This window comes from Leopardus geoffroyi, chromosome C3 (assembly GCF_018350155.1).
Source record: "Leopardus geoffroyi isolate Oge1 chromosome C3, O.geoffroyi_Oge1_pat1.0, whole genome shotgun sequence".
Taxonomy (NCBI): domain Eukaryota; kingdom Metazoa; phylum Chordata; class Mammalia; order Carnivora; family Felidae; genus Leopardus; species Leopardus geoffroyi.
Window position 1 is genome coordinate 87,781,822 of NC_059338.1, and position 23,353 is coordinate 87,805,174.

Here is a 23,353-nt window from a genome sequence, read left to right on the forward strand (position 1 = left end):
AAAAAAAAATTAAAAAAAAAAAAAAATCAGGGCTTTTTTTCAGTCTGCACTCACCCCAGATAAGAAACCACCCTACCTCTGGGGAGCCTGGGTGACTTAGTCGGTTAAGCGTCCGACGCCAGCTCAGGTCATGATCTCACAGCTCATGAGTTCAAGCCCTGCATTGGGCTCTGAGCTGACAGCTTGGAGCCTGTAGCCTGCTTCAGACTCTGTGTCTCCCTCTCTCTCTTTGCCCCTCCCCACTCGCGCTCTGTCTCTCTCTCTCTCTCAAAAAAATAAACATTAAAAATAAGAAGAAGAAGAGGGACAGGATCTCTCCAGGGTGGAGAACCTCTAGGATTCTGCCAGGTTCAGAATACTGTGGAGAGCGGAAGGAATCTTCCAGGATGTCTGTGAAAGGCAGGACAGTGATGGCATCACTTACCGGCCCGGGCCAGAAGCAAAACCTTCCTCATGGTTACATTCGGACCGGAAACCAGGTGGCGGCATCTATCACAGATCCCTCCAGGTAACAGGATGTTGGTGAAAAGGGAACCTAGAAGTCGTGGGCTCCAAGCCCCTCGCTGACAGCTGAGTACACAATGTTTGGATGAAGAATGTGACTTGCTCAAGGTCTGATACTGAATATTAAGCCACATCCCAGGGGCTTTTCCTTCAGCCTTTATTCCAAAGTGGAACCTCTCACAAGGTGTGGAGGCCTGGGGGTGTGAACGGGAGGGCTCCTCAGACCAGGCTTCTCACTCACAAAAGGGCATAAATTGAAACTTTTGACACAGTCCATGTCAAAACCATATGAGGCTGTCTGAATCAGAGACTCTAAGACCTGTACAATACCCTGAATTTAAGTATTTTATTTTTTTTTTTATTTAAAAAATTTTTTTTTCAACGTTTATTTATTTTTGGGACAGAGAGAGACAAAGCATGAACGGGGGAGGGGCAGAGAGAGAGGGAGACACAGAATCGGAAACAGGCTCCAGGCTCTGAGCCATCAGCCCAGAGCCCGACGCGGGGCTCGAACTCACAGACAGCGAGATCGTGACCTGGCTGAAGTCGGACGCTTAACCGACTGCGCCACCCAGGTGCCCCTTTAAGTATTTTAAATATAAGAGCACCTGGGTGGCTCAGTTGGTTGAGCCTCCAACTCTTGGTTTTGGCTCAGGTCATGGTCCCAGAGTTGTGGGATCGAGCCCCGTGTTAGGCTCTGTGCGAAGTGTGGAGCTTGCTTGGGATTCTCTCTCTTCCTCTGCCCCTCTCCCCTGCTATCTCTCTTTATAATAAATAAAATTAAAAAAAAGTTTTTAAAGTCTTTTAAATGTAAACCTCGTGCTAAACTCACAACTTGGTTCTATAGCAGAGTATTCTGGTATAGAGTATTCAAGAGTAAACTTGCTGATATAAAGATTTTGCAGGTTTTACGGTAATCAGTTCTCATATTTTTTCATACTTTAATGTGCCAGAAGACCAAAGCTGGGGCCAGGCTCTCTCTTGCTCTCTTTGTGGACTGATCCCATGGCAAAACGCAAACAGCAGAACCTGCTGGGGGGCCCCTTCAGTTCAGTGAATGGAAGCAGGGGGCTGGTGCAGTAAATGGAGGTGGATTACATCCATCTCAGCCAAGGCAACGGCACTTCCTACGTGCTTCCTAAGTGCCAGGAACGTGCTAACGGTTGGGTACAGAGATGACCGCCCTGCCCATGAGGAAGCCACAGCCCGGCCAGGCAGCCAGACACTGGACGAGCTATAAAGTGATGTGACAAGTAGATGCAGAAAGTGCTGGGAGTCCCAGTGGGGAGGAGAACGTGCATCTGCCGGAGGGTGTAGCAAGGGGCAGATGGTGTGATGAGAGGCAGAGAGAAAAACGTCCCCTCCAAAGATGTCCACGCCCTGATCCCCAGTGCCTGTGAATATGTTATCTTACATGGCAGGAGGGACTCTGCAGATGTGGTTAGGTTACGGACGTAGAGATGGGGAGATGATCCTGGCTTATCTGGACGGGCCCGATGAAATCATGAAGGTCCTCAGAAGTGAAAGAGGGAGTCAGAGTGACACAGTTTGAGAAAGACTCAATAGGCCATTGCTTTGAAGATGAAAGAAGGGGCCATAAGCCAAGGAACACAGGCAGCTTCTAGAAGCTGGAAAAGTCAGGGAAACAGATTCTCCCCTAGAGCCTCCCGAAGGAACAGCCCGGTGATACCTTGATTTTAGCCCCGTGAGACCCATTTCAGACTTGTGACCTCCACCAAGCTTGTGGTAGTTTGGTACAGCAGCCCTAGAACACAGACAATGGAGGATAACTCGAGTAGGACACAGGAGCCCTGGGGGACTAGTCCTGAACTGGCAGCCCTTGCCCTCTCAAAGCCTCTATTTATCTATTTCTCCCTCTGAAAAACGAGAGCACTGGTGAGGGTGGGGGATGGCTGGCTCAGTCACTACAGCACACAACTCTTGGTCTCAGGGTCATGAGTTCAAGCCCCTCACTGGGCGTGGAGCTTACTTAAAAACAACAACAACTGGGGCGCCTGGGTGGCGCAGTCGGTTAAGCGTCCGACTTCAGCCAGGTCACGATCTCGCGGTCCGGGAGTTCGAGCCCCGCGTCAGGCTCTGGGCTGATGGCTCAGAGCCTGGAGCCTGTTTCCGATTCTGTGTCTCCCTCTTTCTCTGCCCCTCCCCCGTTCATGCTCTGTCTCTCTGTGTCCCAAAAATAAATAAACGTTGAAAAAAAAAATTTAAAAACAACAACAACAACAATAAACCAAGAGCACTGGGTGTAGACACTCTCTGATGTCCCTTCTGGTTCTGACACTTGGTGGTTTTATGAAGAGGAGTAGCTACCATAATGTAATGACTGGCAACTGGTTGTGAGGGTTGACAGAAAACAGCCTGTCCCAGAGCGTGTTTGGTGGAATTTAAATTCTACGGGCTGCTGATAAGGGTTAGTCAGAAAAGAGGGCTATTCATGCAGCAAATTATTACCCATCACTTACCAGGCACTGTTCTGAACCCTGGGGAGTCGGTGGTGAACAGGACAGATGACCTCCCTGCCCTCACAGAGCTCAGATCAGAGAAGTGAACTAACACACTCTTTGTTAGGAGAGAACTAATGAACAGGCCAATTTCCACTGGTCATTATACCACGAAGAAAATGAAACCTGGTGATGAGACAGTGTGGGACAAGGAGGCCACAGCTTCTCCTGGTAGAATGGTCAGAGCTAGCCTCTCAGGGTCAAATCCGACCTGGGCTTACGTGACGAGATGAGCTGGGCGTTTGAAGAAAAGGGGGAAGAAGTATGAAAAAATATTGAGCTAAATGAAATTAAACAGAATTCTATATGGAAGAGTCCTGAGGGTTTGAACGTATCAGTTGGTTCATGTGTTCGCTGTCCAATGACACATTATTTTATTGAACCAGGCAGTGTTCTAGACACAAGGGATACAGTACTGAACAAAACGGGCAAGGTCCCTGGCGCGTGGAGCATTGTGAGTGTGGGGGAAACAGACAATACAAAACTCAACAGATAAATATAACATCAGGATATAAAAGGACTCGGAGGGGGCACCTGGGTGGCTCGGTCGGTTGAGCGTCCAACTCTTGGTTTTGGCTCAGGTCAAGATCTCATAGCTTTGTGGGTTTGAGCCCCGCATCGGGCTCTGCTCTGCGCTGCCTGTTTGGGATTCGCTCTCCCCCTCTCTCTGTGCCCCTCCCCTACTGGTGCCATCTCGGTCTCTCTCAAAATTGAGAAACAAACGTAACAAAAAATAAAAGGACTCTGAGGAACAGAACGGGTATGGGGATAGGTGTTGACAGCGGTGGTAATGGTGGTCTGGGAAGCTATCTGGCGTAGACATCTGAACAGAGAATTAACATGCAAGATGAATCAGTAGGCAGCATTTCCCAAACTAACATGACAACACAACCCCTTTGTCCCAGAGCATCACGCAGGACACAGGCTCCTCAGAACACACTTTGAGAAACCCTGGCCCAGAGACAGCTGAAGCGTGAACCACACTCTCGCAGGACCCAGGCTAGCATGTCAGGATGGAGACTATGAATCTCATGAATACAGAGTAAGGCATTTTGTGCAGAAAGTCCCCGCCTCCAAATGCGTATCAGAAAGTAGGAGAGGGGCGCCTGGCTGGCTCAGTTAGTACAGCATGTGACTCTTGATCTTGGGGTCGTGGGGTCGTGAATTCAAGCCCCATGCTGGGTACGGAGCCTACTTTAAAAAAAAAGAAAAAGCAAGTGGGAGTGACTGGGAATTCTCTGCTTGACTGCTAGTTAGTAAAGCTCTGCATACTCTCCTGAGCCATCCCAGACTCCCCCTCAGTTCTGTGGGATTCATGAAGCTTGAGGATAAGGTAAGCCCATGATTGGATGAGTCGGCACTAGCCCGTGCTGGTTTTCCCCAGAGAGCAGAATATAAAAGAATAGGAATCCTTTTTCTAGGATGTTATGTTGCAGAGAACATGTATTTGTTTTTTCAAGCGTATCGTCTGGGTGACGACGATCAATGTCCACATTTCTGGGGATCTTTACCCAAGTCCCCCTTCAGTTCTGATTAAGGAATAAATGGTGCACCCTGGGACCAGAAACAAGATCTGGGGCCCGAACAGGGCCTATGCTCATGCAAAGTGCACACCCTGAGAAAAAGACCAATATTCTCCCCAGGAAGCCACAGGGAGTTTCACTGCGAGCAAACCCCACCGTCCCTGCTATGTCCTTTCCTGTCTAGAGAAGGCCGTCTGGACTTTCTCACAGCTCAAGTCAGAGGAGGCACATTATGTATTCAAGTCCTGCTGCAGCAAGCCTTCCAGCACGCCATCCTGCCTGGGCTCCAGCAGAAACACCTCTCTGGGGAGCAGGCTCTGTTCGTGGTAAGCTGGGCTCCGGGTCTGCCAGAGGAACCGCTCTGAAAGCCCACAGAACGTGGCCTCGCCTGGCAGGTGGTAATGCCGTTCACCTTCCTCGTTCCCTAGATGAGATGTGAGCTCAGACAGATGGGGGGGGGGGGGGTCTTCCCATGAAAGCCAACGCCTTTCCCAAGCCTCTGCTTCCCTGAACTGCCTGCCCGAGCCCCCATGTGGTTCCTCTGCTTGGATAATCCTCCTGCCCCTCGTCACCTTCTTGTCACCTGCCATCTTTTTCATCTTGGCTCAGTGTCACTTCCTCTGGGAAGCTGTCTGTCTTGATCGGATCAAATACCACCACTGGGGGTGCTTAGGGCACATCGTGCCTCTTTTACGAGCACCTGCAGTGGCTCTGAGTCCCAGGTCCTGCCACTCACATCCCTTCAACAAATCCCATCACCTCCCTGGGCCTCAGTTGCCGAAGGAAGGGAGGTGAAAAGATGCTCACTGTGGTTCCCTCCCTGTCCCAGCGCTCTGAGATTTCCCTTCCTGAGACAAGAGTCACAATCATTTACTTAGCACTGAAATGACAGAGAGAGCCACAGTATTGGTTCCCACACTTTTGAAGACCTGACATCCCTTTTCAAATGATGCTGTCTAATCCTAAAGCAGGGAATGGGCGGAGCTACTTTGCTTGAAATGGGCCAAAGTCTGGAAGCCCTTTGTCTCTCAGCCTCTGAGGTACCTCCCCCGCCTAGGGCTCCAGAGGCACGGGTTTCAAGCCACTCCCTGGGACGGGCCTTCCAAATCTAACACTAGGGCAAGTTCCAAAGTCCACCCACTCACACCCCATGCTGACTGGTTGCCTGAATTCTGTGGGGTCCGCAGATCTTCTACTGACAAGTGTCCAAAAGACACAAAGGTTTGTCTGTTCCTCTTTAAGCTTTCTTTCAACATGTCTGATTTCACACGTAGCTCCGGAGCACGCATGAAAGGGGGATTATAAAAAGGTAGGAGAGGAGAGACCCATTGGTAAGCCCACTTCCAAATTTGTGATATGGACACAAGGGCCACAAAGGGCCACAAGCACTGGAGCAAAGGACACAAGCAACCGCTGTTAGCGCTGCCCACTCTCTCACCGAGGAGGCACGGACACCCATGCGGGGGTGTGCTGGCCCTCAACACACCTCGGGCGCCTGAGTCCCATCGTCCTCAGCGGAGCCCCCTAGACCCGGCTTTGGAGTTCTGACCGTGGAGGGCCGGGCAGCAAATCAGCAGACCTGGCCATCGGTCCCCAGGAGCACCCAGCACGGTCACGGGCACGACCCAGGACTTCGGGTCCTTGCAGTAGTAGCCCACCCCTCCTCCAGAATTCAGAATTTGCTGGAACACCTCCTACCGATCACTATCATCCAGGTGTGAATCGCTGGGGGGGCCTTCTACAGCCAGAGCTGCACACTCCTTTCTTTCTTTCTTTCTTTTCTAACACCTTCCAAATTCATCACCCTCGACGTGGTGAGCAAAAGAACGTGCAGACATTTGTGGGGAAGGGGTGAGTGCCCCTGCTTCCCCTATGTCAGGGAGATACCAAAACCCACTGAGAAGTCATCTGGGAGAAGAATCCCAGGATGGGCCTTTGTGGGCACCTGTCCAAAGGTTCCGATTTGGAAGCCACAACAGCTGGCCTTTTGGAGCCAGAGAGAAAGCTTTCATATATTGAGGCAATTGATTATTATTTTTTTAAAGGCTCCAAAACCTCCTCTAAAGCCATCTCCTGTACTTAAACATTCCCTTAGTTCTCCCCCGCCCCTCCCCCATATTTATTTGGCTTATAAAAACGTATTAAATCAGTAGTCACTCTGCTGTCTCAAATGTGTCTACTCTCAGCCCCACGGTCTGGTGACAGTTCTCTTTATCGATCTCAAGACAGCAGCCGAAAGTCCTGTAGTCCTGTAGGTCTCCCCCTCCTCCCCACCGCCTGCCCCTTTGTCCTGTCCAGTCCTCTCCAACTTACTCTATGAAGGCTCGGTGACAGACACAGCAAGCTGGAAGGGGAGGGAGGCAGTGCTATTTATAATTCGGCAGAGTTGGCCCTCAGAACACGGCCATTTTTTCCAGGCGGACTGCCAGAGCCCACATTCCCCAGGCTCCATATATGGGCCTCTCACAGGCCCCTGTGCCCATAGCCTTGCCTCTGAGGGGACCAAGGCCGCCTGGCAAGTCAGGAAGGTAAGGCCCGATCCGCTCCTCCATGGCCGTGGGGGCCACGGCCAGCCCGGGAGCCTGGCCTCCCCGTGCTTCCCCTGGGGGGTGGTCAGAAAGCGGGGAGAAAGGAATAAGAAACCCTGAGGTCCCAGCCCGAAGGAGTTGGAGAGCAGCCGGCTTTCTCTCCAGGGCTTGAATAAGAATGGCGAGGAAAAAATGTATTCTTGCTACGAAACATTAGGTCACCCCTTGTTTTTTGCCAAGTGGTTTTCAATTGTTTCCATCGAGATGTGACTGAGGTCCACGGCAGCCCTGCCAGCCCCCGAGGGCTCCGAAAGCCGGATTTATGGACGCCCTTGGATAGGCAGATGGGAGGGGAAGCCCAGGGAGGGTGGGCAAGCCAAGGCGAGGGAGCAGGGCTTTGCCAAGCAGATATTTTCTGCAGGCTCTCAGCTTTGATTAGCATATATTAAGGGCGCAGAGAGAGAAAGGTGTCCGGCCTCTTGTGGGCATTTGGACATAAACGCCCCCCTGCCCTCCAGAAACCAAGCACTGAGGCAAGAGGAAGGGCCTGACGGGTTGACTTGTCACTCCAGGCTTTTCTCATCTCTGTCCCTTCTAGGCCAACGCCTGTCAGGCCAGGCTGGGGCCACAAATGGGCGGGGGGGGGGCCTGGAAAACCCCCCTCCATGGGCATGTGGGCGATTTTACTTCGATTTCGTGGACTGTTTCTCCAACCTCCTCAAGAATGGTCTGCAGTGGACACAGCTGTGTCAAATCAAGTTCAAGTCCTTTCTCTAAATAGCCTTTTGTGGCCATCTGGATATCTCTTCCTTAGGATGGAGAGCATCTGGTATTATTATGAATTGTTATTATTAATATCAGTAATAAGAGTCTGCCTTTATTGAGTGTTCACCATGCCATCCACTTAACATATAGCATCTCATTTAATCTTCATAACACCCCCAAGAGATGGATGTTCTTCTGTAGGTGAGGAAACTGGGGTGCAGAGAGGTGAAGCAGCATGTCCATGCTGACCCTACGGGTAAGTAGCAGACCCCCACGTCTGTCCAGCTCCTCACTTCCCACCTCTCTGCTCTACATACCAGTTCCTGTCACTTGCGTCTGCGCTGTCTTTGTTCCTTTTTTCTCCTTGCAGGTGGAGGCCCCTTCTTAAATGTGTTGCCCCTTCTCTTCTCTCCTGAGCATTTAGGACAAACTAGACCCACAAAGAATCTTCACTCGGGAGGCACTTCTTCGGCCAAGGGCACCTCTCACCTGTGAGCTCTTTTCAGCGTAGGAAGGATTCCGGATTCTCTGTGGACCCCATGGCCTCTGTAGCCCTCCCTGAACAGCCAGGACCCTCTATCTGTGGAGTTCCCAGCCGTCCCGTTACTTGCTTGCCTGTGACAAATATGGGGCTGGCACTTCAGCAGGGAGAAGGAGCAGCAGGAGTTGATCAATTCCTAAGCAACAAAGATCCTGTTTTCATGCAAACGTCCTCGGCATTAAAACAAAAACAAATTCTTCCCGGGGCGCGTCCTGGATGCCAAGTCTCCTTGCAAGACACATTTTTAAGCGGGGTTCTGCGCCTGCGTGAGAGACTAAGGGGGAATGGGAGGAGAGCTGTGTGCCAGGTGTCAGGAGGCAATGCAGGACCTTAAGGTGGCATGGCAACAAGTGCCTTGAGTTCCAAGCAGGTAGGGACCACCGAAGGCTTCCTGGAGGAGGGAGTTATTCCGATGCAACTCAGGGGTCTCCTGACTGATGGTGTTGGTCTGATCTTGCAGGACCTGGGTGCCCACCAACACCAGCACTACTGGAACATCGCCAGGGTCACTGGGCTAGCCCAACAGTTACAGAAACATCCACAGGGCATCTGGCCTGCAGCTGGCTCCAGCCGTTTTGTCCTTTATGAACACGGGGGTTCAAAGGCAACACTGTTAACAGCTCAAGGGCAGGGCCACACAATTCGCTTTTGGCAAATAACTAGCAATACCAGGACTGCAGCATTTTAGTGCTGCAAGATCACCTGCTACCACCCCCTTACCGCTGATGCCTTGCCCAAGGCTCCCGGTCCAGCCAAGACTCCAGCTCAAACCTCTTTTCTCCTGCTCTCTGAGACCTTCTGTGCAGCCTCCTTTTCTCACACTGTGGAGGTATTCTCTGCCTTCAGCACATGCCCAGAAGCACTACTGGGCTGGGTACTGGGAGACACGGAGCACACAGCACCAGGCTGCGGTCTTCTCAAGCTAGCCTGCGAGTAATTCCAGGGTAGGAGGAGCGCCTTCCCAATGCATCTCTCTTCCCAGCGCCTACCACAGCAAGGGGGACGGGGCAGGCAAAGGTCTGGTGCTGGGCACAGTAAACGGGCAAGTCTGGCAGGATTAAAGGGCCCATAAAGGGGCTTTGTGGCAAGAATCAGCTAATTAGAGTGGAAAGAGCATGGACTTGGGGTAGAAAAGATGTGGGCTGGCATCCAACACTGTCACCATGTCGGGGGATTGAGAGGGTTCCCCATTATCCATGTTCTCTTCCTGCCAAGCATGCAGCTGGACTCCACTTCCCAGTCTTCCTTGCAGTTAGGATGGTCACGTGGCTACACTCTGGCCAATGGACTGAAAGCGGAAGTAATGTGGGGCAATTTCAGGCCCAGCCCCTGAAAACCTCCCACATGTGGTCCTTCCATCTACCAATTGACCCAGAGTGCTCCCAGGACCGGGTTCCCGAATCCCTGTGTGGAAGACCACCTGCCAAACATCTGCACTGAATCGTGTTCGCAGGAAATAAACTCCTAAAGCGTTACGCTATTAAAATTTGGGGGTTACCGCTGTTAGCCCAACCTAATACAGTCTCTTACTAGCCATGTGGCTTTGGAGAAGTTTCTTAACCTCCTGAAGCTCCAATTTCCTCATCTGTAAAATGAGAATTTAAAAAACCTTCCTGAGAATGACTGGGCTGACATTTGTGAAGATCTCACAATCAAGGCTGCATTATGACTTTTGTGAGCCCTATACATTTTTGCCTTTATGGGTCCCTTCCTGCATTAAATAAATAAAAAAAAAAAATAATAGAAATAAAAAAACAGAAAAAAATTGGGTTTTTAATATTACATCGGTATAAAGAGGAGTACAATCCAGGCCAGATAAATCATGATGCTTATTATTGTTTCTTATTTCTATATTTGATTTTATATTCATTATTATTATGTTCATTTTTTCCTTCTGATTTTAAGGGAAATTAAAATCAAACATTTTCTGGGGCTCTGAAAATATCGTGGGCACTAGGCGCTATGCCTACGTACCTAACGGAGAAGATGACCCAGCTTACTACAGTGCCTGGCCCATGATGCATGCAATGAGTCAAAACTATTATGGATTTTTTTTTTTAAGTTTGTTATTTTGAGAGACAGAGAGGGGAAGTAGGGCAGAGAAAGAGAGAGAGAGAGAATCCCAAGAAGGCTCTGCACTGTCAGCACAGAGCCCAACGTGGGGCTCAAACTTACAAATGGTGAGATCCTGACCTGAGCTGAAATCAAGAGATGGTCAGTTAACTAACTTAGCCACCCAGGTCCCCCAAAACTATTATGGATTAAAAAAAATAGGAAGATGGAAGCATGAAATAGCAACAAATGGTCATGAAGCCCCTTTCACATACTTCATTTCCTCCAACTCTCACATCCACTGTATGAAATGATTTTCACTTCTATTTTCCAATGAGAAAGGTGAGGCTCGGAGAGGTCAAGGGTCATGCTCAAGAGGGGTAGGAGCCCGTGCATGGTGCCTCATATCAGGCACAGTGCTAGACACCTGTCTTTGTCACTTTTCATCTTCTCAATGCGGTACGATAGGGATTCTTTTTTTTTAATCCCCATTGTATGACTGAAAAAAAAAAAAAAGATACTGATGTAAGGACTAGCGGCTGAGCTGAGAACTGAAACCACTTCTGGGGCCAAATCTAATGCTCCCTCTACCACCTCGCCTTTCCATCTATCAATAGCTCTGTCACGAGAATTGATACATGGCAGTGTCTATGGAGGGTGTCAGACGCCCCAACACCTTCTTTCATAGAGCAGAGAAGAACCTGCGCAGGGCTGAAATCCAAACACATCATGCCAGATCAGACTTGTGCTTTCTCATTCTCCACCCAAATGTACTCCTTAGAAGGTCTAATTATAGTGACTTCTATTTTCTTGTAAATAATCACATCTGTCATAACTGATTTAACTGATTCAAGGCTCCAAGTTGGCAGTCTTGGAGGCCCGAGCCAATGTGTCAATTACGCCAAGAAGGCTGTAAGCAAAAGTTGCACGAAATGGAAGAGAGAAAAAAAAATTAGTCACAGGCATATAGATGGTGGGGACCAATATGTGCTTTTTCACAACAGTAATATCAACACAAACTCCTAAACGTGGCCAATGGGTGTCAATCCGTCGGCAACCTAATTTAGTAAAACAGACACAGCCAGCCAGATCCTAGGGAATAAAAACAATCTTTTTTAGTGGAGACTCAATCCTAGAAACTGGTTTCTCCAATATCTTTCAAGTCTAAGTAAATACCCCCAGGAATTTGCCACGGCTCTTTATGCTTGTCTTCAGGAGAAAAGATGGGTTGAAGGGCTCACGTGATTCAGGAATATACAGCTTTCCCCTTTTTGAAAGTTTGTGTTATGCCACCTCACCTTTATGAGAGATCTCCATTAGTACCTGGCTTCGCTAACGGAAAGAAATGCGAAAGGGACTTTCTATGGAAAAAAGGGCAAAAAATGAAAATAGCATTATTAGTTTTGCAGCAGCCATTAAAGAGATAGCTGCACCCCAAGCAGGGAGAGTGGCCCCACCAAGACCCTTCCCTGGGACCTACACTTAGAATCTCGGCATCAACTGCCTCTGCTTTGACTTATTTTGTGCATCCTTTAGCAAGATGTGTCCTAAGGTATCAGAAAAGCCTGAGAGGTTTTTTGGGGGCTTGGGGAGCTGAAAAATTTCCTATACAAATGAATGGTAATTGCTTCTTTGCTTTATGCTGCTTCAGCTTGCTCACGACAGGTTTCATAGGAACACTCTACTCTAGGACAGTGGGGGAAACTTGAAGTCTTAGTGGCTATATTTGAGCGTGGCTGTTCAGCCAGCACAGAGTGGTAGCTAGAACTTTCGATATGGACTTGGGTCCAAGTCTCTCTCCACTTCTCACTAGTGTGACTAAGCAAATCATTTAACCTTCCCCAGTGCATCTCAGCTTCCTCATCTATAAAATGGTGACAACCTAGAACCCTCGTGGGACTGAATGATCTAATGACTCAGTATGACAGCCTGTTGGAAAGTGTAAGCACCACATAAATGCTCATTATCATTATTAACAGATCAGCATATACTGAGCGCTGTTTTCAATCCATGGGAATGGCTTCTCTCTCTCCTAAAATAACTCCAAGCAGAAACAGTCATGCTTTCAGTCACAGAGGGGAGGTGAGACTTCTTTCCTAGGGAGGTGTTTGAAAGTCGTCTTGCCAATTAAGCTCTGAAAGTCCCTGTGTCTGAAGGGAAGCTTCGAGAAAGGAGTATCTTCCAGGTAAGAATGTGGGAAAGTAAAAGATGGCTCTCATCCACTCCCCAGTTGCCCACAGGAAATGCTTTTGGTGACCCCAATCCTGCAGCTGGTGTAACTTCCTTTGGTCCTGGTCCATCAGTGTGAGCAGAGGGGTTAAGAGCAGACTCTGAAGCCAGACTTCCTGAACTTTGAGTACTGCTCTGCTCTTTACTTATGGTGTGATCTTGGACAAGTTATCTGTGTTTCAGTTCCTCATCTATAACATGAGGGTAATAACAATACCTACCCCTTAGGGTGCTAGTGAGGAATGAATGAATGAATACACGTCCAAAGCTCACAATAGGACCAGGTATATAGGAAGCAATTAGCATCCGGCTTGCAATGGCCATATTACAGTCATTGGCCTTCCCCTCATCCCGTCTTCATTAACATGCATGTTTAACAGCTTTTCCACACCAACCCCCTTACTAGGAAGGAGATTCTTTAGTCCACATAGAAGATCCGAAAAGAAAACACAGTATTAAGAACTCCATGATCTATATCTGAATCTGCAAGAGAGGCCCAGGGTCACCTCCTTCAAGGGCAGTTCATTTCCAGGGTAGAAGCGTGGGGGAAAAAGGCTCTGGACTGAGAATCGAGAGGCCCAAGTCCTAGGCCAGTGCCATTTTGCCCACTCTGTGGCCTTGAGCAAGTCACTTCATCTCTCTGGGTATTAATTTTCTCAGCTGTAAAAATAGGGGACTTTGGTTGTGAATCTCAGTTTATTCGTCTGTAAACAACGATAATAGGAATAACTATCCTATAACACCACATCATGTAGTGCGAACCAAATCACGCATCCCATGTAAAGGTGGACAAGGGTCCTGAGCATGGCCCATAAGGCTCTGGGCCATCCAGTTCCTGTGTCTCCTGGCCCACGGCTCTCCCTTCACTTGTTCTGTTCCACACACTGGCCTCCTGGCTTTTCTCCCACTCCCCAGGCACACTGCTACCACAGGGCCTTTGCCCCAGCTTTGTTCCTCTGCTTGGAATGCTCTTTCCACAAATAGTCCCATGGCTCACTCCCACACCATTTTCAAATACTGGATTATTATTTTTTCCACAGCTACTATTACTTTCTTGCATAGTGCACGATTTCCTTGCTTATGATGACTACTACCCTTTATTGTCTGTCTCCTCCCAGGCCAAGGATGTGTGTTCCATGAGGGCAGGGTTCTATTTTGTTTCTGTCCCCCCAAAGCCTAGAAGACTACCTGGCACATAACAGGTGATCAGTAACTATTTGATATTTACTGAACGAATGAATGAATGAATGAAGAGCACTTTGTACAGCAAGAAGGTGCTTACTGAATTTGGGGCAGCCTTCCTAAATGTTAAGGGGAGATTCTTACTCCTCCCCTGCCTTCTTTCCATGAGGAAGGATCCTTACTTAGTCACCCTGGACCTGTTTCCATCCCTGTCACCCACGTTCGCCTAGAAGTGGAGTAAAGCATCTCGCTGGCAGATGAGTCACTGGTCCATTTCTTGACTCAATGAAGTTAAGCTGCAAACTTCACAGATGCAATTTCTTTGCCTGTTCTGGCTCTGCCATCAGACAGAGCAATGGCTCTAAGTGAGTGAGTCTGCTTTGCAGGCTCACAGTTCCCTCCTTGGGTTCTGTGTGGTGTGGGGTGCAGGACAGGGGGCGTTAGAAAGACCTTCTAGCCAGCAGATGTACGTAAGTCATGCTCACTAGCCTGGCTCTGTAAGGAACAAAGTGGACATTAAAAACAATTTCTTGTTTAATGTTTACTTGTTTTTGAGAGAGAGACAGAGAATTAGCTGGGGAGGGGTAGAGACAGAGGGAGACACAGAATCTGAAGCAGGCTCCAGGCCCTGGGCTGTCAGCACAGAGCCTGAAACGGGGCTTGAACCCATGAACCATGAGATCATGACCTGAGCCGAAGTCGGACACTCAACCGACTGAGCCACCCAGGTGCCCCACTTGTCTCTCTCTTGATTGATCTTGAACCTGGTCAAGCAACAGCGCTGTGCCATTTACTGACCCCTAAAACTTCAACTAAATATTCCAAATTTTAACAACTGAAGCCTTATGTTGTTTCCAGACTGTTTTCGATCCTAGTCGCTCTCCTTCCACGTATTAGTTTGAGAATGCCCCACTTTGCACACAATACTGCAAACTGCTGAGCACAATTCTGTGAGGAGGCTTGTGACTGGCTCGCTCTGGACACACTCTGTTCCCAACGCTGCTAAAAACTATCCCCACATCCCTCTTCACACCGCTAGTCCTTCCGGGACCTGCAGGTCATACAGCCTTTCCCACCCAGGATCTGCAGTGCCTCAGGGTTCTGTCTCCCGCTCTCTCGTGGGACTTGATGCTGTTCTTCAAGTCACTAGATTTGGCTCATTCTTCTTGAGATCTTCTAAATGGCTGTGCTTATCATCCAATAAACCCACTAATACTCCCAGCTTCGTGTTATTTCTGACCACAGTGAAATGCAAGTAACCATTGCCTGAAGGTCTGCAAGGTCTCGGGCGTGGCACGAGGCATTCTCCTTGCCTTGTCCCTTAAACAAACCGATGAGGCAGGTGTTACTATCCCCCATTTTACAGATGAGGAAACTGAGGTTTTCAGAAGTGAAGCACCTTCACGTATCACTGTAGCCTGTAAGAAGCAGTGTGAGTTCCAAAGGCCACACATTGGATGACTCCTAGGGCTAGCATTTAGGTTAGAATAGGGGTGAGCCCAGAGAGCCAGACTCGCCACAGGAACCTCAGTCCGGACAATTCTACTCAGATCTGTCAATACCCTTTGGTGCGGTCATTTAACCTGCCAACTTATCCAATGGCATCATCCCACATTTCTCCATCATGTTTCCAAAGAACTCATGAGTGGCTTTCTCAAACACCTTGATTAACACCAGAGATGCTTGGCTTGGGGCGTTTTCCTCATCTACTAGCTCAAAAGCCATTTTTGAAGAAATGAAGCAAATCTGCTTCACTCTGATCTCGGTGAGTCCATGCCGGATTCTACTGACCACGTTCTTCCCTCTCACAGCCCTGGCCGAAGAGTCCAGGGAACCTGGAGATTTAAGGAAGCTAGGTCCACCACTAGCTGAATCCAGGGGTGAGGGGAGACCTGTAGTGAGGCACTGTCTGCCTTCTCCAGCATGTTGGTGGCAGGGAGGGGAGATGGCATTAGAATCAGGAAGCAAAATGATTCATTTGGCAAGAAGAGATCTGTCCAAATCACTTGCCTGTTGTAATTGTGGAGCACTCGGCTGCTCTAGGCTGAAACAGCAACCCCAGACTGCGTTCCTGAAGCATTCAGGAAATAGTGACAGCAAGTCATTTAAGGAATCCAGAAAAACAGCCTGCATTTATTAAACTCTTACTATTTGCCAAGCATTTTGCACAGTGCTGGGTTTACATGATCTTGTAAAATGCTTTATCTTTCTTAAGTTTACTTATTTATTTGGGAGAGAGAGAGCGTGGGAGAGAGAGAGCGTGGGAGAGAGAGAGCAACTGAGCAGGGGAGGGGCAGAGAGAGAGGGAGAGAGAGAATCCCAAGCAGGCTCCATGCTGTCAGCGCAGAGCCCAACACAGGGCTCAATCTCAGGATACTGAGATCATGACCTGAGCTGAATTCAAGAGTTGGACGCTTAACCAACTAAGCCACCGAGGCGCCCCTCATAAAATGCCTTAAAACCATTTTTAGCAAAGAAATACATGCTCATAATTAAGAAATGAAATACTACAGAGGCTTATAATGAAAACCACCGGCTTATGATAAAAGTTAACCCCCTCCAACATACTCCCCAGAGGCAACCTTTTCTAACTCTTTCTGTTTCTAGTTCTTTTGGCAGCCACTTCTCCAAGTATAGGATTTCCTCTAATCTGCAAAAATATTGTATTATGTAGACAGTGATTACCTCTCTTTACAGGTGATGAAATGGTGGCATACTGTGGCCTCGGGTCATACGGCTGGAAAAGGGTGGAGTCATGATTCAAACTCAGGTCTGCCTCACTCTTGGTCCTGCTATTTTTTTTTTTTTTTTAATGTTTGTTTATTTTTGAGAGAGAGAGACAGACAGACAGACAGAGCGCAAGTGGGGGAGGGGCAGAGAGAGAGGGAGACACAGAATCCAAAGCAGGTTCCAGGCTCTGAGCTGTCAGCACAGAGCCCGACGCGGGGCTCGAACTCACGAACCACGAGATCATGACCTGAGTTGATGTTGGACACTTAACCAACTGAGCCACCCAGGCACCCCTTGGTCCTGCTCTTAAACTTCACACCCCACAGCCAGCCAGTCTGGAGCTTACCTAGTAAAGGATGTGGCTCAGGTCACATCAGGCACATGTGCCCCCGATGGCTTGTGAGGTTACCTATGGTCTAAAATCACTTCCAGCGGACATAACTAAGTAACACCATGGGATCGCGCATAAATGAGCTCTCTTTGCCCCTGGGAGGTTTGTTTTCAGCTCTTCTTTCTAGTTTCTTTGGGTTCTTCCTCCTCTAGCCACTTCAGCTGTCTCTGCCCTTTCTGCTGTGATACAACTGCTAATAGGACTTCAGAGGGCAGGTCTCTGAGGCCCTTATTTCCCTCTGGAAGCTTCCTCACGCTGAAAGGTGGTACAGAGGGCATTTGTCATCATCTCTGTTAGGATGTTGCAAAAAAAAAAAAAAAAAAAAAGACCAGTCCCTCCCAGATTCAGGTTTTATAAAGAAATGATTTTCCTTTATTTTGTGGCTGTAGCTAGTGCTTGAGAAAATGTGTGTGAGGTGCAAAATGTAACATTGACAAGATTTGTTAATAATATAGCTGCTGGGGATGGGGGCGCATGGGTGGCTCAGTCGTTTGAACATCCAACTCTGGGTTTCCGCTCAGGTGATGAGCCCAGGGTTGTGGGATCAAGCCATCGGGCTCCACGCTCAGTGTGAAGATTCTCTTCTCTTTCTCTCTGTCTCCCTCTGCCCCTCTCCCCTGCTCACATGTGCGGCCTCTAAAATAAAATAATTAAAAAAAAAAATAACATAGCTGCTGGTAAGGAGCTCCAACCCAGACTGGTCAGGTTCAAATCTTAGAAAGCGCCCTCACTAGCTTCCATATCCTGACAAGGTACTCTCCTTCCTACAACTGATTCTGCAGCTGCAAACCTGAAAGGGTGTGCTGAGGATTATGGATTATGAAGGATGAACTGTGTGGGTTAATACATGTGCTTTGAACTCTGCTGACCAAGGCCAGCGCTGTCATTTACTAGAAACCTGTTCTAGCACCCTGCAGTTTACGTGAGGTGCCCACATACACTGTATGTGGTCCTCATATCTACAAGGACTCAGGGCAGAAACGATTATTAGTCTCTTCAAAATATTTAAAAGTATAATTATTAGCCCCGTTTTACAGATGAGTAAGAAAACTGAAAAAAAAAAAAAAAAAAAAGGCGATAGGATGGTTCAGAGTCCGAAGGAGTCACTAAGAACCCTTTTGAACTTTCCTGCTAACAAGGCTGGGTGACTTTGGACAAGTCACTGTACCTCTCTGAGCCTCACTCGTAAAATAAGAGGGCCTTATCTTACAGAGAGGGAATAACACTGAAGTTCAGAGAAGGTATCCTGAGTCAGACTCTGGATTTCAATTGGCGGTCTTCCACTCATCACCTGGGTGACTTTGGGCAAATTATTTAATTTCCTGGTGCCTCCGTTTCCTCATCTGCAAAATGGGGCTAATAATAGACCCCACCCTAGAAGGTAGTTATAGGAATTGAATGAGTAAACCTGTGTTAACATCTTGGGAGGCCAGGCACACAGAAGCCCAACATCAGTGATTAGTACGGAGCCTCACCTGGCCCATCCTAAGCCCTGTGTGTCAGTACCATGATCCCTATCTTGACTGTGGCGTGCCCACTGGGCAGGATGCTGGCTGTGGTTACCAGGCTGGGCGGCCTCCGACAGGAGTGTTAAATTTGCCATCTAAATTCAAAGGCCACCTGCAAGTGCCTAACATTTCAATCTGAATGGAAAACCCTATTTCTCTATTTCTACCTACAACACTGACGATGGTGTTTTGCTTTCCTTCCCATACAGCCTGGAAATCCTGAATAAATGTCAAAAAGGATTCATGGAGTCAACAAATATGCACGAGTATTAAAACTCTTAGGAGTGAACCATGTCCTACATTACCAGAAGCTTAAAGGGATGAGACTTTCAATTTCATTACTCGATAAATATGCCCATTTAGGGCCCAGGTGAGATGGCTACAATTTGTAGCTAATAAGTTGGCTGGAAAGCTTCTGAGCCCACCTAGGAGCCCGCGTTGCCTCACATTTTAGGGCCCAGCCACCGCGACAAAGTAGCAGTAGAAGCAATAATGGCTCCCGCTCACCAACCACACAGATCAGAGGGTCATAGGACAGCAAGGTCCCACCCCAACTTGGAGACGCAGAGAAAATGAATCTTCCTGTGCCTCACCTTTCCTATCTGTCAAATGGGACAAACAGGAATACCCCATAAATGCGGCTTAAGGGATTTAGAACAGTGGCCATAGCAGGTGCACAGTCAAGGTTAGTTGGTACTTACCATGTAAGACAGCCTCTCTCCGGTTCCAGGGGCCACCCCCTCCGCTTGCTCTTTCGGGCCCTGCAGCTGTTGCTCACCCAGGGCTTCCCCATTTCCTGCCGGCTCTACTCATCCCTGCGCACCTACCTGTGAACGATCCATTCACTAATTCCCGTTACTACTCCACGTTCTGTTGGGGGCCCTGACTCAGATGCCTGTATGTATACTGTGTCCTAGGCAGTTTTCATGAATTTCTCTAATGCTTCCAGCACTCTTGTGAGGGAAACATTATTGTGCCCATTTCTAAGGACTAGAAAACTGAGGCTTGAAAGCCAGTCCCAGTTTCACAATTAGGAAGCTGTTCAGCTAAGTTTGAAATTCAGGCCTAGCTTTCACACCCAGGCCTAGTTTAACGCCCAGTGAAAAGGAAACATGTATCCATGGCTTCCCCAAAGCTTACAGAGAAGATGTGATGACAATCTTCTATGACAACTCCTCCGAGAGGAATAAGAATCGTGACCCTGACAACAGCCAAGGGCACCCGGATTGGAGTGTTAGTCAGAGATGGCTTCCCGGAGGAGGAGATATTAACCCGACTCATAAACGATGGGGAGTTATTCTGGGAACAAAGAAGAAGGGCTACCACATATAAATTTAGGTCCAGAGGGAGAAGAGAAAGAAGACGCTTTTTCAGGAGCTGCAAGCAGTTCAAAACTCCTGGAGCAGAGCGCTCCAGGGGGAGGGAATGACAACAGGGGGCTGCATCCTGCCCAGGGAAATGCCACGAATGCTGGGCTGAGGACCTGGACCTTTTTCATACCAGTGTTTGCAGAAGTGAGGCTTACACAGACAGCGCTCTGGTCACCTGTCTGTGACCGCCAGCCCCTCCGAGACAGAACGTCTATTTCAAACCTTCAAACCCAGCCCGGAGCTCTGTATACAACAGGTGCCCCAAAAATGAGACTGACAACTGAAAAAAAAAATGATATTTGAGAAGCGCTCCTCTGGGTCTGAGCAGATGCCGCCCGTGCCCTACCGCATGCCCCCTTCCGCGCACTTGAGCCTCATAGAATTCTAACTGCCAACACCTGTGTTTCCTTGCGTGGGGGCTCTCTCTGGTTTCCAGGCCCACTTTGCTTCCTGAGTCGGTACTGGTGAGTCCCATGCCTGCCACACCCCTTGGGTGGGCCATGCGGTCCCGTGAGCTGCGGCCCCAGGTGCCCACCGTGGTAACTTGCTGGAAAGTACTTCGTGTCCCGCCCCCCCCCCTTCTCTTCCCAGGCTCCCTTCCTGGCTCCCTGCCAGAGCTTCCTATACTTCTCAAATAAACCACCTTCACTTAAATCTTTGTCTTGGGGTCTCCTTCTGAGGAGTCAAACGAAGACCGTCTGATTCTTGGTTTCATAGACTGAAAGGGCTTCGGGGGTAAAAGTCTTTGGGGGCAGGAGATGGATGGTCCACAGCAGGTTAGTGGTGGGAGCGGCGGGCATCCTACGCGCTGGTTGAGGGCACCGAGTGGCTGCTGTGCACACAGAACCAACCCAGGGTCCTGTGTTCCAGTCTCAGCTCTGGACACAGTAGCATCTCCTGGAAGGAACACGGGCCTTCGAGGAAGGCAGATCTGGGTCTGAATCCAGACGGGGCCACGTTAGGCAGGTGGCTCCTACCGGAAGTTAGGTGGCCTCCCAGGACCTCAGCTGGCTCAGCTGCTGTGATGTCACCCAAGTGTCAAAACTAAGGAAAACACCTCACTAAGAGAAACGAGGCTCCTTTTCGTGTCTTTTTAGGAACTCCGTGTTCTCTGTTCTAGCTGCTTTCTGCACACCGCCAGTCTAGCAACGATCGCATCCTATGGGCAACCTCGCGTTTTACATATTTGCCTCCTAGGAGCCTGGAGGCACCTAGAAGACGGGGGTTCAGTTTTGCTCAGCTTGGCATCCCCAGCATGTAGCACCACCACACCTGGCACACAGCAAGCATTCGATGAATGTTTGTTGAGCGAACGAGTGGTAATAGTGAAAGAACAAAGAACACCTACTAGTGATGATGGGTTGTCTGGAGTGTTTGCACGTTCGTGGGATCTCAGTGCCGAGTCCTACTGTGCGCCGGGCATCGTTCTCTGGACTTACAGGTATGGTCAAGGCTGCCGTGCTCCTCCCTCATGTGGTGGCTTACCCGCCAGAGGGTCAGAGCAAAACGTTTCTCCACCCAGGCTGCCCAGCAGACCAAGCCAGGAAGCTTTTAAGGAGTCTCTCCCAAGATTCTGGTGGAATCACCTGGGGTGGGGCCTGGCGTCGGGATTGTTTTAAAGCTTCTCAGGTGAATATAACGGGCCGTCAGGGCTGCACACCAGCGGGATCAAGAGAGAAAAATAAGATCATGTCAGGGAGGGAAGAGGGTTGTGAAGGAAACAGAACAGGGCATGTGATTTGGCCCCAAGGTTGGCAGTGGGGGGGGAGGGAGGGGAGAGGGGACAGTCTCCCCCCAGGAGACATTTGGCTGCATCTGGAGGCATTTTGGGGAAGGTGCTGCTGGCATCTGGTGGAGGAGGACCAGGGGTGCTCTCCACACCCCAAGGGGCACAGCACAGCCCCCACGACAGACAACTGCCTGACCCCAAATGTCGGCAGTGCTGACGTAGAGAAACCCTGGTCTGGAGGGGCAGGGGCAGAGACCACTTCAGGGAAGGCTTCCCCGTGGAGGCGACGGTAGAGCTGGAAAGTGAGTTCTAGCATGAGTCTCTGGAGGAAGCGACGAGAGGCAAGGAATGTGAGGTGGGCCCGGAGCCACCATCACAGCCTCGAATAGAAAGACACCAGATGGCTAAACCACCAAGTCTGGCTCTGACCACCTACTAACCTAAGAGCCCTCGCACCTCTGCTCCTGGCATCATTTTGGGGTTGCTCGCTGGAGCGGGGGGAAGGGAGAGGGAAATTCGGCTGCTTTTGCTTGGCTGCTTTCACTTTTAAGTCCCCACCCTCTTTCCAGGTTCCAAACCGAACCGGAAAGGGGGAAGGAGAGGGTGCTAATCCAGGCTGACCACTCAGAAGTCCCCAACACCACCTGCGGGCCTACCTCCTCCTGTTCTCCTGAGGCATCTCCCACCCCCAATCCCTGGTGTCCAAAAGCTCTAACTGCTGGGGGTGGGGGGAAGGAGCCTGCTTTGGAGACATCCTGCCAGCTTCCCCCAGCCCTGGGAGAAGTGATTTCCCAAGAGAAACAGGGATCCACAGAGCCATAAATAAACACGGCATTCCAGAGGAGGAGGGGTGGGAGGGCAGGTCTGGCCAGCTTTGTCCCCCTCGCGGAGATGGCTTTGTCCCCCTCGCAGAGATGGCTTTGTCCCCCTCGAGGAGATGGCCGGTTAACTTTTCCAGCCAGGCACTGGGACCTGAGAACCTGCCAGCCCTCTCTCCAGCCACCCCCACCCCCCACCAGCCACCCCTTCTCGGTGCTTCCCTGTAAATCAGTTGCAGACCCACTGCCTTGGGAGTTTGGACTGTCAGCAGCTGCACGGAGCAGCCTGCTTGCTCAACACCACGTGGGTTTTCCAAGGAAACGTCACCATAGTTCCACGGGCAATTTCGGTGGAAAGTCGAGTTCTTTTGTACAAGGCTTCTAGAAAGGTCTGAGTCAACTGGCCGCTCGGAGGCAGCCAGGGTGCCGGCAGGCATCTGACAGCCGGCCCTACCTGCAGAAGTCCTACCAACCTGGAGCGGGCAGAGACAACCCGCCCTGCACACTTCAGGGAAGAGAAGTGGCTCAGAGGCTGTAAGGTCACCCCTACTTTACGAGCAGGGAAACTGAGGCTGGAGAGGGAAAGAACGACCCTCTCAATGTCAGCAGGCAGCGGGTGGCTGAGCTGGGTGTCTCCAGGCCTCCTGATTCCCATCTGTGCATGGAATTTCTTTCAGGCCACGTACTTGTTCCAGAATCGTGGGGAAGTTCCACGAGGGCTCATCTGAACAGAAAGACAGTGACTGTCCAGAACTGGCAGTCACCTTCCTCCAAACGTGATTTGGGGGGGGGGGGGGATGGGAGGACACTGCCAAACATTTCTGCTTCCTTACTTTCTAGATTTCTCTTCTGAAATGAAAACATTCCCCTTGTGTTTCCAGAGCCCCTGAATAGAAGCTCCGTGTCAAAATCCTGTTCATGAGGAAAGATGTCAAGTCCCAACTTATGAAACTCATTTCACAAA

General features: G+C 49.6%; 1 protein-coding gene and 1 long non-coding RNA gene across 7 annotated transcripts in view; one reads left to right on the plus strand and one right to left on the minus strand.

Annotated features, from left to right (window-relative positions):
• ZHX2 (zinc fingers and homeoboxes 2) overlaps positions 1-23,353 on the minus strand; it is a 164,764-nt gene that overhangs the window by 123,078 nt on the left and 18,333 nt on the right. The window lies entirely within an intron of this gene.
• Positions 1,118-8,597, plus strand: LOC123585519. Of its 2 annotated transcripts, XR_006706255.1 has the most exons (3): positions 1,118-7,074; positions 7,990-8,095; positions 8,210-8,597. It is a non-coding gene; the product is annotated as an uncharacterized LOC123585519 (long non-coding RNA). The 2 variants fall into 2 exon arrangements; XR_006706254.1 differs by lacking the exon at positions 1,118-7,074 and having other exon boundaries at positions 7,495-8,095.